The sequence below is a fragment of the Tursiops truncatus genome, chromosome 16, assembly GCF_011762595.2.
Source record: "Tursiops truncatus isolate mTurTru1 chromosome 16, mTurTru1.mat.Y, whole genome shotgun sequence".
NCBI classification, from domain to species: Eukaryota; Metazoa; Chordata; class Mammalia; order Artiodactyla; family Delphinidae; genus Tursiops; species Tursiops truncatus.
In genome coordinates, this window is record NC_047049.1 from 68,213,976 (window position 1) to 68,232,142 (window position 18,167).

General features: G+C 38.8%; 1 long non-coding RNA gene across 1 annotated transcript in view; it reads left to right on the forward strand.

Annotated features, from left to right (window-relative positions):
* LOC117308478 (uncharacterized) overlaps positions 1–18,167 on the forward strand; it is a 163,220-nt gene that overhangs the window by 42,779 nt on the left and 102,274 nt on the right. The window contains exon 4 of the long non-coding RNA XR_012326617.1: positions 9,884–9,990. This is a non-coding gene — a long non-coding RNA (uncharacterized lncRNA). The remainder of the gene's footprint in view (positions 1–9,883; positions 9,991–18,167) is intronic.

Below are 18,167 nucleotides of genomic sequence, written 5' to 3' on the forward strand. Positions count from 1 at the left end.
ACAAAGCTACCTGGGAGAAGGTGGCCGGAGAAGAAAGGGGGGGTTATTTCTGATCACTCATGGATATGCTCATCTAAGGGCAAAAGCAAGTGTGTGTGTGGGTTTTTTCTTTTGAGGCCCTGTGTAACTGTAGCCAGACATAGTAAGATACAAAAACTTACCTCTAAGCTACTGGTTTGAATGTAGTACAGACTGTTAGTTACTCAAGGTCATTATTGTGTGATGGGTTATCAAAGGCCTGTGTGAAACGTGTGGGATTTTTATGAGCTTGTTTTTATTATAGTAGAATGTCTAAAGGCCCCTTGTGTACAAAGTGCTTTGAAAACTCTAATGGGACCCCATAATCACCTGCATAATTATGAAGGTCAAATTGTGCTGAACAAACTTGAGAGCTATTTTTGACCAGATTAGTGGATGAACAGAACAGAATATTAAATACATACACACACACACACACACACGCCTTTTTTTTTTTTGGTTACTCTTTCAGTTCTTCTGGGTACAACAAAATCTCTCTCAGAATTGGAGAAAATTGTTGTTCATACACACACACATACATACATATATATATATATATATATATATATATATATATATATATACACACACACACACTATTTCAATTTGTTTTTATGCCTGTCCGCCACTGCCCCATAGTCAACATATACCCCCCTCAAGAGCGGGCTGGCCTCACCGGATGTCCTTCCATAGAGATGCCTGCTGCTTTCACTTGCCGTCCTCAGTTTTCCATCTTACTCTAGGAAACTGCAAGGTTAGAAAAACAATGGACTGTTTCCTTCCTCTTTCTTTAAACTAAGAGGCTGAAAGGAGGACTTCATATTCATTACTCACAAGCCAGACTTGAGAATAAAGGCCATTACGTACAGTTCAAATGGAACAAAAGTTAAAATCCACAGGTCTCAATGGGTCTCTAGCCTAGCTGGGGCCAAAATGGCATTCGTCCTCTCACTAGGGTCCTTGTCTTAACCTGAGGCTTGCCTTAAGCTTGTGATTATTTCAGACATTTGGAATCTGTGCTTCCAAAAAGAACTCAAGAATATGAGCATGAGGCGGGGGAGGAGTTGACGCAAAGCAAGCTTAAGTTGGGGAAAGTCTTCCCTTCTAGGGCCTTGGCCCCCAGGTGACCTAGAACTGTCATTGTTATTATCAGTTGTTACAGGTACATTTCTTAGAACCCCAGATTTAAGAATGCTCCCCAGTAAGCAGTTAGGATGTTTTTTCCTGACATTTTAAATTTCCTCTCTGTAATATCCTTTTGTTGTGAACCATTTTCTTGTGGCTAGACAATTTGTGGCCAGGAAACCCTCATCTGATGGGTGATGTAGATACCCCAACATAGCCACGTTTCCTCATCACACTGAAAGGGAGAAGGAAACCACCTAACACTTCAGTATGTGCTGTTTATGCTAAAGATCAGCTGTCATTCTTTTTACAAACCAGACCTCTCTGTCACACTTGATATCCACAGGGAAGAGCCAGAAGCCACAAAGCAGCAGCAGTGTGACCTTGGGGGTAATGTGGGAGGGTGCAGTGAGAAACAGTAAGACAGAAAGTGCCCATAAACCCTGCTCAGTCAACAGGCAGGGCCATAGGATGACTTTCAGGGAGCCCTAGACATTTTTGCTATAGTGGGCCCTTTCCTCCATAAAAATGAAATATATAAATAACTATATTTCATGATTATGTTGTTATGAAGACAAATATACTAATGTTATATATCACAACATTTCCTTTGACCCAAAAGTTCAATTTTTTTCTTATTATTTTAAAGGAAATTAAAGGATTTTTGTGGGCCCCTACAAGTTTTGTGGGGTGTAGGCACTGTGCCTGCTGTATCTAACGTATAAATCAGCCCTGCCAACAGGAAGCAAACTCTTCCTTGGTACAATTTGAAGAAACTGAATCTTTATGAATTAGGGCAGTTTCATTACTTTAAATGACAATGCAAGCTGTAAATGGGTTTGGTTCATAAAAATGGGAGAGAGAAACTAAGTGTGTATACAACTCTGTAAATCAAGGTCTCACAATTAGCAATAGGCTACTTTGCATTCCAAGTAAATTTTGAAACTTTGGTTTAGGGACAAAAGCCAGAAGTGTTACAAATATTTAGGTGGTATGCCCTTGGGTCAAGATCTTGGTTCTGCTACCCACAAACTTGGGCAAACTATTATACTCCTTGAGCAAGTTACTTTATTCTTCTGTGCCTTGATTCCATCTCTATAAATGAGACATAATCATAGCTACCTCATCAGGTTACTGGGAGGATGAAATGAAGTCATGTTTGTAAAGCACTTAGTATAATGCCTGGGATATTATAAATTTCTGATATGTGTTAGTTATCATAATTACTATTATTATCATATCATGAAGTGTTGTTATGCTGTTCATCAGATGGAAAAACTCAGACTTCTCCATAATTCTGTTGGACAGTCATTTTGCTAAACTCAAGAGAGGTAATAAGTAGTTAAAAAGAAGGATTTATCCAAGATTAGAATTAATCAATAGCATGTGAAAAGGAGAGTGAGAAGTGACATGGAAGATTCAAAGATAATTAAAATACAGATCCTGGCCTCAAGAAGAGTACTTCATTGTTAGGGAGACAAGACACATTCAGAAAGGGTCAGAGACAGTCAAAAGGCCAGTGGACAAGCTCAGAGGGCAGCTGGGAAGGGAAACTAGCAGGATAATGAGGAAGGTGTCCCAGACAATTAAAACCTCATTCAGTAGGTGAGGATTCCTCCTGGACATTCCTAGGAAGAGAAATTGCTTCAGACTTTTTACTCAGCAGCACCTACCACATCCTGTCTAGAATTGCCAAATTTCAGTTTGGAAAAATGTCATATTTTAACCAGATAGGGAGCAAAGGTGGTTTGGTGCTGCCCCTAACACACTGGCAGAATTGAACTAGACGAGCGTAGAACTCTTATGCGTTCAACTGGAAGCAGGACAGGGAAAACAGCAAAAACAAAAACACAAAGGGTGTTTGGCCTTTCTAACAGTACCAGCAATTACATTAATATTACTTTGTATAGTGCTCTTAATTTTTTTTTTTTTTAAAGAAGATGTTGGGGGTAGGAGTTTATTAATTAATTTATTTATTTTGCTGTGTTGGGTCTTGGTTTCTGTGCGAGGGCTTTCTCTAGTTGTGGCAAGCGGGGGCCACTCTTCATTGCGGTGCGTGGGCCTCTCACTATCGCGGCCTCTCTTGTTGCAGAGCACAGGCTCCAGACGCGCAGGCTCAGTAGCTGTGGCTCACGGGCCCAGTTGCTCCACGGCACGTGGGATCTTCCCAGACCAGGGCACGAACCTGTGTCCCCTGCATTAGCAGGCAGACTGTCAACCACTGCGCCACCAGGGAAGCCCAGTGCTTTTAATTTTTAAAGATTTATACATTTTAATTTTTCGTCATTAAAATTATATACTCTACAAAGATTGCAACTGTTATTTTCATTTAAGGATGAGGAAACTGAACTTGGTCGATTTGCCTCATATACAGCTACATTTGGGGCCTTGAGGAGTGGAACTTAGATCTACTAATGCTCTCTCTCTGTTGCATTACCACAAAATCTTCATGTTGCTCATAATAATAATGAGAGTATTTATTGAGCCCCTACTGTTTCTTATAGCTACCTTATAAGGTGAAGCTTCTCAATTCCACTTAAAGTTGAGGAAACTCAGGCTTCTTCAGGTCAAGTAACTTATTCCAGGTCCTGTTTCTAATGAGTTGAGAGCTTACTCTAGGTTTCTCTGACTTTAAGGGTCAAGCTCTTTTCTCTATGCTTTTTCCTCATTAGTTATTGGGATTTGAGTGGATATGATTTTACTTTAATGAATATTGGCCCATGGGAAAAACAAGTGAAGATTATTCTAAAATAGTATCCAGATACTTCAGAAAGATGTCTTTGAAAATGATTGTTAGTGTTTACACAAATGAGCTGAAGGGTAGATTTTTCAGAAATTAGGTTGAGGCATAGGGAAGACAGTATTAATCCCACCCTTATACTTGATCACAGTAAGATTATGTATGTATTCTGGAGTACTTAGAGCTGAAGGTCTGTGCTAGACAGTGTCAACCTTTGTTTTCACCTTGCCAATTGGGGTGAGATGAGCCTTTGGGCTGAGCGCAAATTGGGGAGCCATCACTGCTCATAAGTTGCCTGACCAGACTGTCTTCTGCATGGAATTATCTGAAACAGCAAGCTCCCTGCCATACATCTTATGCGGCTTTTAACATGGATAGTGCTGACTGTGACGCTTCCTGCCCTTCAGAGCAAGAGCAGATTGTAAATGGTGGGAGACCAGTTGTGCATTGCTCTTTTATGCCTGGACCTCAACCTTCTCCCCAATTTAAAGGATTCCTTATTCACAGTGGCTTGCCTGTATGTTAAAATCCTGCTTCCTGCTTCAGTGATATTTCATATTGCCTTTGTGAACCTAAATTTCATTTAAGATCATGGGTTTGATAAATAAAATTTTTAATGACCATCCCAAGTCAAATTCAAAGTTTTAAAAGAACTCTGCAATAACTCTTATTAAGTATATGGAAGCATTAGGTTAAGAATGCAGCTGGCAATTTATTACTGTTTTGTATTAGCTAATTGGAAAACACCTAAGTTATAACTAGTCACCCCCGCAGTTTAGGGTTGATTAAACAGCCCATGACACTTTTTTCCCTCATAGTTTGTCTTAGGAGTAATTATAATGACTTGCCCATTGGATTGAGTTAATTATTCCTCATTCTTTCTAGTGTTCCACTCTGCAAATGTCCTAAAAATGTCCTATCATCTTGGACCATTTTTTCTTATATTTCGCAATGGATATATATACACCAGAAAAGTTAAAGCAATTGTTAGGTTTGGTTTGGTTCTTTCAAAAGAATAGATAAATCATCATGCTACAACACGAGAGAGGAAATGACAGTTTTTATCTTTTATTCAGGTAGCCTATATTTACATGAGACCACAAAAAGTTCCTGACAGGATGTTGTTGATTGCATTTACCCATTTGGGGCTTAAGATGAGTCTTCCTGCCACATCACAGGACATGCTCTTCTTTTCATTCCTGCCTGAGAATCAAGTCCCAGATCTTTTGGACTCTCCCATGAAACTGTGAATTTTCAGAATAGAGATTTCATACCCCTTGACATTAATTATTCTTCTAATTCAGCTCCCTTCTCTCTGTGCCAATCAATAACACTTTCTTCTCTTGTTGAATACCTTGAATATTATAATAGCTCCAAGGAACTAAGTGAAGTTCAAGTATTCATTGTAGTAATGAAGGTCCTCTTATAAGTGTTTTATGTGTATTAGCTCATTTAATCCTCACAACAACTTGATGAGGGAGGGACTATTTTTATCTTCACCTGAGACACACTGATAGGCTTCCTTCCATCCTTCCTTCCTTCCTTTCTCTTTCTTTCTTTCTTTCTTTCTTCCTTCCTTTCTTTCTTTCTTCCTTCCTTTCTTTCTTTTTCTTTCTTTCTTTCTTTCTTTCTTTCTTTCTTTCTTTCTTTCTTTCTTTCTTTCTTTCTTTCTTTCTTTCTTTCTTTCTTTCTATCTCTCCCTCTCTCTCCTCCCTCCCTCCCTCCCTCCCTCTCTCTCTCTCACTCCCCCTCTCCCTCCCTCCATCCCTCCCTCCCTCCCTTCCTTCAAGTAAAAAATGTTAATTGAGCACTTAGTATGTGCTGCCCAGTATTATGGGCACTGGAGATGGCAGTGAACACAGCAGACAAAGTCCATGCCCTCATGGAACTTAAGCACTATCCTAATACTGCCCCAAGTTACACATCTTCCCCTAGGAGCTTTCCTAGATTAATTCCACTCAACTTCTAACTCACATGGATAATCTCAACTCATCTTCCATTTCAATTCATTTAAGTAATTAAAAAATTCAAAGGGTCATATTTTAGGTAATGTGACTTCCTTAAAACCTTTATGTGCCCATAAGCAATGCCTATCTTTATAACGTACCTTAGGCACCTTGGTGTATGGTCTTGCCTCCTATGAGTGGTCACAAAATTCAGTGTAACTGCTGGACTATCTATGTTACAAAGAGAGAGAGAGATACCTGGGACATGACTGGACTAACTTTAAAAAGAGAGTTTATTTTATTTTACTGATGAAATCATTAAAAAAAAGTTTAGTTTTCAACAAATATGATCATGAAGCTGACTTAGGATTTCCAGAATCACATTTGCAATTTGGGAGTGGAGCATTTAACACCCAAAGCCATGGATCATGCTAGCTTTAGACATCAGCCTGAGGTTTATTGAACATTAACCCCTTAGAAATTTTTCTAAGAAAAATTTCTAGATATTTTAATTGCAATCAATTAAGCTCACTCTTTGCTCTCCAACTTTCTCATTTCTCATGTTACACTTTTCCTTATGTCAAGTGTTATAGGGGAAGTCATGGTTTTTGTGTATTTTTAAAATCTGGCTTAGAAAAAGACAATTGAGGATACACTTAGAGTGGGTTTAGTGGGATATATTTATATTTTCAGTCACTTCCATATTATAGCTAGTTATCCTGGTATATGCTCATCTTCCAGGAAAATTTCTATTGCCCATTGTGCCAGCTCACCTAACATCATGATACAGAGATTCAGGGCAGAGGTTCTGTCTTGATATTGTGTGTGATGGTCCTCAGCACTGGAAGAATGTGGACTGAAGAGGAGAAACAAGGTCTGAAATCTACAGAGTTGGAAGCCAGTCAGTGGATAATTCTTTTAAACCTTACACTTGTGTACAGCAGAAATATTATAGAGATTTTCCCAAAGTTCACAATAATCCTAAATATGCATATGATGCTACCATCAATAATGGAAACAAATTTCAACCAACTATTTTAGAAGAAAGACATTTATCTTTCTGTTCTCTCTATTAAAAAAGTAGAAAGTCATTGTCATAGGAAGGGGGTGATAAAAGAGTATGCAGCCTAAAAATGTAAATATTGTATAGGTTTATCAGGCAGTTAATTAATAAAAATATTATGTTTTTTGGATTTTGTGATGCTTATGATATTTGTCCACTTAAAAAATTTTCAGTTGTCATTTATTTTCTAATTCTCAATAATATTTACTTTTGTACCTAATTTTATTTGTAATTTATGTTCTTCAAGAAGACCCCTCCCCCACTTATATTAGTTTCTGTCCTTTCAAAGCCTGAATTTACTCTATCCAAGAATGATTTGGTGTAATATAAAGCAAAATGTGTGTGTGTGTATAAAACTCACCAATCCTGGACTAGTTAGTCATTAGGATTTTTCATTGTCAAATACGAGAACACTAAAAATCAAAGACAGTTTCCCCCATCTGCTCTTTATCATTTAAAATATGCAGTGTCACTGTATCCTAGACATTAAAATATGATATTTTCTTTGCTCTTTGTACTGGTCAGGATAAATCACTAGTGGTCTAACAAAGAGCCCCAGCATGTCAGTGGCTTTCACATTAAAGGCTTATTTTTCATTTGTGTCACAGGCCATTACTGTTCCATGCAGCCGTTCAGTGACCCTCACTTCTTCCATCTAGTTTTCTCCACTGGTTCCTTTGCATCTGGGTAACCAATGGGGTAAGAAAAAGAACATGGCTAATTGTGAGAGTGATCATAAGAGGCTAGGCTTAAAAGTGGTATGCATCATTTTTCTCCACAATCCATTTACCATAACTCAGTCATATCCCTTCACCTAAAGAAGCTGAGAAATTTCGAACACGTCTCCTTTTCTAAAGGAAGAGGAGAAACATGCATATAGGTGAGGAGAAGTGTTCTCGACCGTAAGCTTCAATAGATACATAAAAAAACAATTTTTTTTAATAGATGAGAATGGTCTCTCAGAGGAATTGTCACAGCCTCCAAATCTATGTGAATTTAATTGGGGATGCTGTTGTATTTTGGTGAAAAGAGTATGGGATTTGAAATCAGAATAAGTGGATTTATGTTTTTCATAGCTTATCACTTAAACTCCATGGCTTTGTATGAGACACACTCTTCATGCGCATCAGTTTCATTACCTGTAAAATGGTGATGGTAATACTGGTTTCACCTATGGCATAGGTTGTTTTCAGGGTCAACCGAGGTCAGAGGAAGAGTTATTGTTTTTTGTGAAGTGCTGTTCAAAATTAAGTGCCCCTCCTTTCCTCCTCCTCCTCTTTGGTCCATTTTCCACTTTTACTGCCACGAAGATATGTTGCGTCTCCTGGCTATAAGGAAGACAGAGAAAGATGATAATGCCTACATTACTGGGAGACTAAACATTGTTTTCAGTCTTCCCTCAGACACTGAGTATTTATATTATATATAAAAAATGTATTTTAGTTCCTGGATTGGTGGGGGGGACTAAGATGGAATGTATTCCTTTTAAACCAGTGTTAAAAACAAAGAAGCAAATTGTCAGCATCCTTAGGTGTTGACTTATGTCATCAGCTTCTAAAATTCAGTGTGAAAAATCTTAACTGTTCTTAAAGCCACCTCCTTCCTTCTACAGAAGGAAGGGTTTTAGAACAGGGTGATACAAATGTGGAGTGTGGTCTCTTGAAATATTTTCTTGGGGGAAAAACAAAACGGTAGAGGATAGATGTACTGTCTTGAATTTTCCTTGAGTTGAGATCACTGAACAAGTAGTATATTAAATGGAGTAGAATTTTCTTAATGAAGATATTTTGTATTTTAAATATCTTTATCACAAATTATTGATTAGGTATCAATATGTATATCTTAATTCCAACAAGCCAAAAAGGATTAATTGGTTTTTACCAGTGTAAATTATTTTATAGGCCTCTAGGTCTCTGTCTTGGTTATTGAAAGAACTTCTCCCAAGATGTGTGCAAAGGATACAGTTTGGAGATAATGAGGAATTTGTGTGTGTGTGTGTGTGTGTGTGTGTGTGTTGTTTTTCACAATTTCCTTCTTTGCAGCCCTCTACCCCACTGTATCAGTGGAATTCATTACTTTAGGAGAAGGCTAACATAGCTGATCCCTAAAAGTCAGTTGAGTTTCTGAGCTTACTTTTTTGTTGTTTTTTTTTTTTTTTTTTTTTTTGCGGTATATGGGCCTCTCACTGTTGCGGCCTCTCCCGCTGAGGAGCACAGGCTCTGGACACACAGGCCCAGCGGCCATGGCTCACGGGCCCAGCCACTCCGTGGCATGTGGGATCTTCCCGGACCGGGGCACGAACCTGTGTCCCCTGCATTGGCAGGCGGACTCCCAACCACTGCGCCACCAGGGAAGCCCTGAGCTTACTTTTTAAAGTCCTCAGTAACAATACTCTTGAAAGCTGAGACTTTTACTACAAGAACCTGAGATTCAAAAGCTTAAGAGTCTGGAAGTTTCAATGCATAGAGTTTATGCCAAACCACAGAGTGGGAAGGAATGGATCATGAGTGTTTTCCTGCTCAAGGGAGAGCAGGTTTGAGCAGGAGTCATCCAGGAGGAAAATAGAGGTGAGAGGCTGGTGAGGAGCTGCAGCAAGTGTTTAGTGCCCTGTTCTTCTCCTACTGAGACTTTGGAGGACCTAAGGATAGGATAGGATAGGTTAGGGTGGGATGAATTTGGGGCCATGTAGCTTGCTTCCTAATGAAGCTCAAGAGAAAGAAAGCAATTCTTGTAGGTTGTCTCCCAGTCCATCATGGCGCTATAGCAGCAAAGTATAATAAAAGGCAGCAGGAAGGTCTAGGCAGAGAAAGTCTAAAACAGCATGCCAAAATGCCTGCAACCCCAGGAAATGCCAGATAGTAAAAAAATTTTTCATCCCCCTGAGGTAGTTTGTAAGAATGGTCTTTCGCATTTACTATTTTTTAATGTGTAAAATTCATAATTGCTACAAATTTGAATCATTACAGTCTAATTTTTCTTTCTCGTATTTAGATGTCAAGTGATCCAAAAGTCTCTGGAGTCCTCTGTGTGACCTTCGAGGACCCATCAACCTGAAACCAGAACAGGATGGAGGTGTTTCTACTGTGGATGCCATAGTGGTAGGTTCCAAGGATCAAAGAACAAGCTCCATTAGAAGTCAGTGTGGATGGATGCTCATGGCCAGGGTTGACATCCCCTGGTACTCACTAGCAAGGCCCTATCAGTTGTGACAGTTATTATCTGTTTTGACTGGTTGGTGCCTGTATCTTATTGCTTGTTAAACATTTTGAGTATCACACCTACTGGTGACCTTGGCCTGATGGCGGGAAGTTTAAAAAATCCCCTCCCCCAATTTGGATCACCCCTTAGGGATAAGGAAAAAAAAAGGGAAGGGAGCATCCTGAAATGACTGATGATTCCCTCTCCAGGACTCTAGAATAAACCAGTGACTACATTTACCTTGATTGTTAGGCATAAGTTTTCTGTTATCAGTGAATTGATTTAAGTTCATTTACAATGAGTAAAAGAGAGCTTGATTTTTTACCATGTAAACTTCATAACTGCTGCAAATGTGAATCACTGCATTCTGGCTTTCACTTCTCATATCTAGATGTTGACTGTGCCCCAAAGTCTCTAAAGCCATCAGGCATTATCTTGGGGAGTTCTGAGGGGAAACTGTCCTTCTGTAATTTTAAGGACTGGGACTTAGGAAGAAGGACTCAGTGGTGATATTACCACAGTGGAGTTGGACTTACAAGCTGGCATAGTGGAATTTCACCTTCCTACTTTGTAGAGATTGAGAAAATCTGTCAAGCAAACCCCACAGCAGATAAGAGGCTGAATAATATGTTTCTTTCACATGGCTTAAAATTGGGAGACCTCAGTTTCAAATAGGAAAAACAGCAAGTGGAAGAAGAATAAAAACCAAAACAAAAATAATAGAGAGGAAATAGACTGATGTTCATAGCTTACCACAGAGTTAATCAAAAGGGCTTAAATAATCTTCTGGGGAAGATATTTATCAGCATGTCTAGGAATGAATTTTTAAGAGTATTAAGAAGTACTTTATGTATTTTGAGTCTATGCTTGAAAGCAGCAGATAAATTCAGAGGAATTTAAGGGATGATCTTTTGGAAAAGATACTCACTCCTTAAAAAATGTTTTATTTGCCTATATAGACTAGGATGGAGTCATTGCATGTCTCTGGTTAGGGCTTCAGAGACCTGAACAATCAATCCAGAGATATGTTCATCAGATCAAGGATGAGTGCCTCATATGGAAGCAGTGTGATCATTGTTAGACTTTGGAATGAGTGACTGGACAGAGTGATGGAGCCTTTTTTCAGGAAGTTATGAAAACGAGGAAACATTTTCATTGGTCTATTTAGATTACTTGAAGGTGGGAGGGACAAAAGAAGAAATGAGGCAGCCGAGTCAGATGTAATGAGCATTTTGGGTCAGTGCTATTCTCGGTTGTCTTTAAATATGAATTACCTATATTTGAAATTTAAAATAATTATAGATTTTTTGCTTTAAGTAGTGGATAACAAAAATAGGTAAGAACGGAGAGCCTGGGGGAATATGACTGACATATGGTGCAAGGGAAATGGTCTCACTGGTCTCAACATTTGATTTTAAGAGTCAATATATTTTTCAAAAATTCCATTGGAAGACATTTCATTGTTTTGATACAGAATATCATCTGACACTAATAATGATATTCATCACAATCTGGAGTGTTAAGAGAATTTGCTGCCCTAAAAAAAGGGCTTGTGAAAGTTATTGTTCATTCAGTATCTCTAGGTTTCAGGGTGATTTTTAAAAATTCGTACGGGATTAGGGTCATCTTGAGGCTGTACATGGGAAAATATTTTTTTGCAAGGCCCTGTCTATTTAAACAATTTGACTAAACAACATAAAATTAATGTGCCCATTTGAGGCATAGTGATTTATCAATGAAAATTTAGAATAATGTGTAAAGAAGTGGTACTTACATATTTGTTTGCTGTCCATTCAGTGCATATGAAGATTCTTCATGGTGTCTAGGGACCATGTCTTCCTGTTAAGGTTTAGGAACCACCTCTCTGTTTTCTTTTTTGTCAAATACACCATTCCTGTCTAACTTCATATCTCCCACAATAGGAAAAAGGTGAGGAGTATGTTATTATTCACAAAGCCATAGCTCTTTGGAGTCTGTTTGTATTGAAGCAATGTGGGTAGGTCTCTAATAACCATTTATTTAGTGCTGGTCATATCATTACTCATGGCACTTCATCCTCCATTGTGCTGCCTATAAATATTGGCCTCCAATGACTCTAAAGGATCATTACCATGCTTTTTTTGCTGATGACCACAAATGTAAGTTTTACCCAGAGTATACAGAAAAATGGGAACAATAATTCATTTTTTGGGTCATGTTAAATTTACCATTTGTAATTTTATAGTGTAAATATAGAATAACAGATTTTTCATCCATGTCTTCTCTTGATTATTTTAGGATGCAATTACTGCATTCCTAGTGATCTCTTTCAGTGTTGATGATAGGAGAGGGTCCTCTGGGCCCAGTGAGAAGAGTGGTCCCATTCCCACAAAATGGCCAACCTTGGAAAATACAATGCAGTATGATCTATTACAAGGGTCTGTGGCCATTTTACTCCATTTGTGGAGTAACAGTCTCCAAAAACCTTGGAGAAGATGAATGAGGCCACTCCTGAGGACTTGCAGACATGTGGCAAGGAGCATGTGGGAGTGGGGTAGTCACCCTTGCGCCAGCAGCGAGGATGGAAGAGTGGCTCACACAGGATAAAGGATGCCTACTGCTGCCTCCCCAAACCTGGGGTTCTGTAGACTGGAGGCAGCACTGCAGTGGGGACACTGGCAGACCCACAAATGCCAGGCTCAAGCCCAAAAGTGGACAGTTACTCCACAACCCGAATGATCCTATGTCCAATGTGAGCAAATCATACAAAAATCAGTAGGCCAACACCATCCTGGCAGCCCAGTCTTATGGGGGTGGGCCACTTGCCTGGGTCTAACAGTGATGCTGTATAGGGTGTTGTAGATTTGGAAGCATTGGAGGGATCATATGCAGACAGCCATACTGTTGACTTAGAGCTGGAGATACTTCAGCCCTTCACTCTGCAATGGGCTGTCAGAGTGAAGTGGTGTAATTACCCAAAAGACAAGAGCTATATATAATTTTTTAGGGAAGCATGTGTATGTGTGTATTCCCTTAATGCATATGTATACACATACACATATATAAATACATACAAAATAATATAAGCACATATTTTATATATTTTATTATGTATAAAAATGCATACAAACATAAATATACTTACATCTTTCACACATATATCTCTTCCATTTGGTAGAAGGATTTGGCTTCATTCATTCATTTTACTCAATTTTATTCATTCACATAACCTACTTATTGCAAAGCAACCATTTTCATGTTTTTCATCCAATAAGTCATTTTGATTTGTGAAATAATGGCATTAATATGACACTAATCTTCATTTCTTCACTTCTAATGGGAGCTGGATAGGCAGACTTACAGTGAATACTGAGTTCTCTTTACAATCATATTTTCTTCATGGCCGATACTTTTGTGTAATTTGGAGGATTTCTTATTAACTTGACCCTGCTCATCTAGTCTTACTTTTTCCTTTTAGTATATAGTACTTCGTGCTATATTTTCAAAAGAATACTTACAAAGAAAAATTATTCAGCAAATAAAGGAAATGAAAACCCCAATGGATATTGTGTAAGAATAGAAGTGTATCATTACCAATGAAATACTTTTTCCTATAAACAAAATGAGGAACCAGACAGACTAGGAAGAATTAAGTATGCTTAAATGTGCTGAGGTCTTGGAAATTTTAACTATAAGAAGAACACACATCACTGCATGTGTTTAAGGGGTATAGCTTTCTCATTCTCTACATTCACTGGAATTTTGAGAAGTAATACCAAGTATATGTTTTGAGCTTTGTGACCTCTGAACTCAGTGGTAACGGCAGAGGCACCTGGAAGTGTCTTGTAGGTATGGTGGCTGTATCTCAGGTATGAAAAGAGAGAATACAGGGTCAGAGGGACTTCATGGTGAGGCAGTGGTGAATATGGGCCTTGAGGACTGGACAGTAGTTTGGAAATTGGAGTAGTGGATGTGGTGGGGTGCTGTGCAGAAGCCCCTTCAGCAGGGCACACACATTGCCCAGCTGCAGGGAAGGTTGGCCGCTGACAGATCTCAGCCTCCCTCTCTGAGAACTGCCCTTTGCCAAATGTTATGTCCCCTCCCTGAGGGAATCGCACCTGCAGTGACTGGTCAATGTGGGGTAGAGCACCAGCCCGTGGACACAATCATGACATCCCTGAAGGGCCATACCAGCTCTAGAGCTTCACGTGGGATCATTTAAAGACCTCATTTGTGGAACCTCACCGTGGTTTAATGTCTCCCTTTGCCCAATCCTGCACCCCTTGCTTCCTCATAGGTCTTCCTGAGAACTCCCCAGTATGCCTCTTGCACACAAATCCAGTGTCTCATTGTTTCTGGGATAAGTGATTTAGTACAGTGTTAGGCTTTCCAGGCAGAGGGTTACTTTGGGAAATAGTGAGATGTCCAGTTTGGCTAGGGTGTTGGGTTGCATATATGGGCAAAGTGAAGCAGAAGTTTGGAAAGGATTCACTATGGTAGACAAGGGGCAGTGTTGGGGCATGGGGAGGATCGGCAGTTTTGATCATGGGGCAGCCTTATGGCAAGTTTAGATCAAATTATCAAGTTTTTCTTTGGTGTATCTCACAGACTATATTATAATAAGAAATGTAACTGAAAGAAGTCAGTTTATAATGTGCTGTCATTTTTAGGTACAAATACCATCATCAGTGGACCATGCCTTTGGATTTTTTTTCAAGAAATAGAAATAGAATTGAGCAGATTGTCCACATATGCAAACTCCACATGCATTTATAAAATAGCTGGTAAGGGTTAAAGCTATTGCCTCTTCCCTTTACAGTACTTGTTCCTATTTATGAAAAACATACTACGTACCAGAGATTATTTATGTTATCTCTGAGTCTCACAACAACCCTTCAAGATAGTATTAATGTAGGGAGGGTGGGAGGGAGGGAGACGCAAGAGGGAAGACATATGGGAACATAGGTTTATGTATGACTGATTCACTTTGCTATAAAGCAGAAACTAACACACCATTGTAAAGCAATTATACCCAATAAAGATGTTTAAAAAAAAAAAGGATAGGAAAAAGATACCAAGTAAATGATATTTCAAAGAAATTTAGACTGACTATATTAATATAACACAAAGAAGATTTTTAGAGCACAAAGTATCAGAGCAAAAGAAATATTTCATAACCTAATTTTATAAGAGTTAAATCATCAAAAGGAGAGAAATCTTAAATACGATATGCCTAATAACAGAGCTTCAAAATGTATAAAACAAAAACTGCTCAAACTAAAAGGCAAAATAGACAAATCCACCTTTTTAATCAGACTTCAACATTCCTCTCCCAGTAATAGAACAAGCACATCAAAAATTAGTAAGGATAAAAAGACCTGAATAAATATATAAACCAATATTATCTATTTGACATTTATACAACACTCCACCCAATGAAAGCAGAATACACATTGTTTTTAATTGCATATGAGGTGTTTACATAAATATACCATTAAAAATTTCAATAAATTTTAAAGTATTCAAAAAAAAAAAAGATAGTATTAATGTCCCAATTTTAGGGTTGGGGAAAGTGAGGCTTGGATAGGATAAGGGACTTCCCTAGTGAATTAAGGGGTAGATATGGAATTCAACTCCAGATTTCTTTAACTTGGAAGCTCCTGCTCTTCAAGTCAGATGAGCTGGTCCCATGCAGCCCATGATCTGGGCCTCGTGCTCTTGGGCGCTGACTCATTAGGCCTAAGCGATGACCAAGACATGTGCTTATTAACCCTTAAAACCATCTGTTCAACTAACTGAAGCAGCTGTTCAATAACTTAGCAGTTGATCCAAACTATTCCTTCTTCAATAACAATAATAATCATAGAAAGCACTTCTGTTTTTATAATTTGCAAAGCCCTTTTTATGTGTCATGCTGTTTGAGCTTCACAACAGAGCTGTGTGTTAGGTAAAACAGAGCATGATCCCCATTCTACGCATAAAGGAACTGAGGCTCAAAGGAGTTCAAATGCTGACATTCACTTGGCTTAAAAGGGGCAAGACCAGGTCTTGAATCCTGGCGATCCATTTTGTGCTCCACACTGCTTCTCTTAAGCCACTTACTTAAGCATCTGAGAGGGAATGGGAGGTTCTATGGCAGATGCACCTCCTACTTTCTTTGACCTTGGTTGAACCAAAATGCTCTATAGATACACTGAGATTGTGAAAGATTCACCAGCTAAGAAATGAAAATGGCATGTCTGAAGTGATTAAAAGAGAGGTTCGACTGTACTTGCTGGGTAGACACCAGGATTCTGGCACCGTTATACTTGACTACAATTATCTCTAATTATCATTCCATTCTGGTGGTTGCTTTCTACTTCTATAAAAACCTGATCTTTTCCCCTCATGTCACCTGAAGGGCCCTTTTTCCTAAACTGCCTAGGATTGTCATTTAAAGTTGATTGCCATGTCTCACCAGCAAAAGATTCCCAGGTTACTGAAACAAGCACCTTCTTCTCTATATTGTTTACCTGGCACTTTGTACTCTAAGTTTTAAGAGTTAAAACTTAAAGAATTTAAAAAATTTTTTAAAGAATTTTTAAATTAAGAATTAAAAAAAGAATTGAAAAAAATTAAGAATTAAAAACATTTTTTTTCTATCTTTTTGATATCACCTCATCAAAACAGCAATGATTTCTAAGCATTGTGTTTGTGTTGGGTTCCTGGCTTCACGATATACCTGGTATTTATTAGCACCACAATCCTGCAGAAGAAAAGACTCAAGACGGGGTCTCTTTATAACTAGGAAAGGTGGGATATGCTCAGAGTAGCTGAGATGGGGGTGGGGAGAAGTGTGGGAAGAGAGGGGAGGAGCAGGGGAGGGACAGAAATGGCCTTTGTGAGAAAATGCTCCCTTCTGGCTCAGTCAGGCGTCGAGACTTCTCTGTTGAGAGAAACTTCTCCTTTTTTACAAACTCCATGAAAGTGAATTGTGTGTGAAGGAAAAATGACCTCACACCTTACTCTGCTTTCCATGAAGTAAAAACATCGTGGTGGAAAATTTACAAGGAAAGCAATTTGATTTCTCTATTTCTCTTGCCATATATTTTCAGTATTACTCAGCACTTGGACCGTCCCTGCTAAGTGTCTGTCCTTACTTACCTCATTTGTATTTCCCAACCACTTGATTTAATAGCTTGCTAAATATAATGCCCCCTCACCCTGTTTTGGTTTTTTTTTTTTTTTTAAACAGATGAAGGATGAGACAGGAAGTAGTGACATAATTTCTTCGGATTCACACTGCAAGTTTACAGCAGAGGCCAGGGCTGGTTAAGAACTCAGACCAGCTCTTTTCCCAGCTCTGCTCTAGGGCACAAATTGTAGAAGATGAAACATCCCTCCAGGGTGAAATGTTTATCATGGGTTAACAATTCAGTTACATAGAACAGGGCTGGGCATACCCCCCTCCACCCACCCCCAGGGTCAAATCTGGCCCACTGTCTGTTTTCTTGCAGCCTGACCTGGGAGCTAAAAATGGTTATTTGCATTTTATAAGATTTTTCAAAATCAGGAGAAGCAGAATAATATTTCACAACACATGAAAAGTATATGAAATTCTACTTTTGTGTCCATAATACCGTAGTGTTGGAACACAGCCACACCCGTTTGTTTACGTATGATCCTTGGCTGCTTTCACGCTATAATAGAAGAGTTGAGTGGATACAACAGAAACTTGAAAAGCCTAAAATAGTTTATAATTTGTAAATTAGATGGCCTGCCAGGCCTAAAATATTTATTTTAGGGCCCTTTACAGAAAAAGCTTGCTGACCTCTGATATAGAAGATTCTGAGGGATGAGGCATAGAATAAGTATTAATTTTTGGCTCATGCGTAGAGGCCAGTGTCTGTCAGTAATGGGAGGCAAAGAAAGGTGGGGCAATGGATGAATCTTCTACAGGAAAATTCTAATTTTTCTCCGAGTATGTCCCATATGAGATATCCCCAAGTACATAAGGACTCCCCTCTCCTTTTTTTTTTTAAGTTGGTTCTGAGTTTTTCAGTTATGGGAAAGGAAAATGGTACTCAGAGAAGTTTAGTGACTTCCTGAAAGTCACACA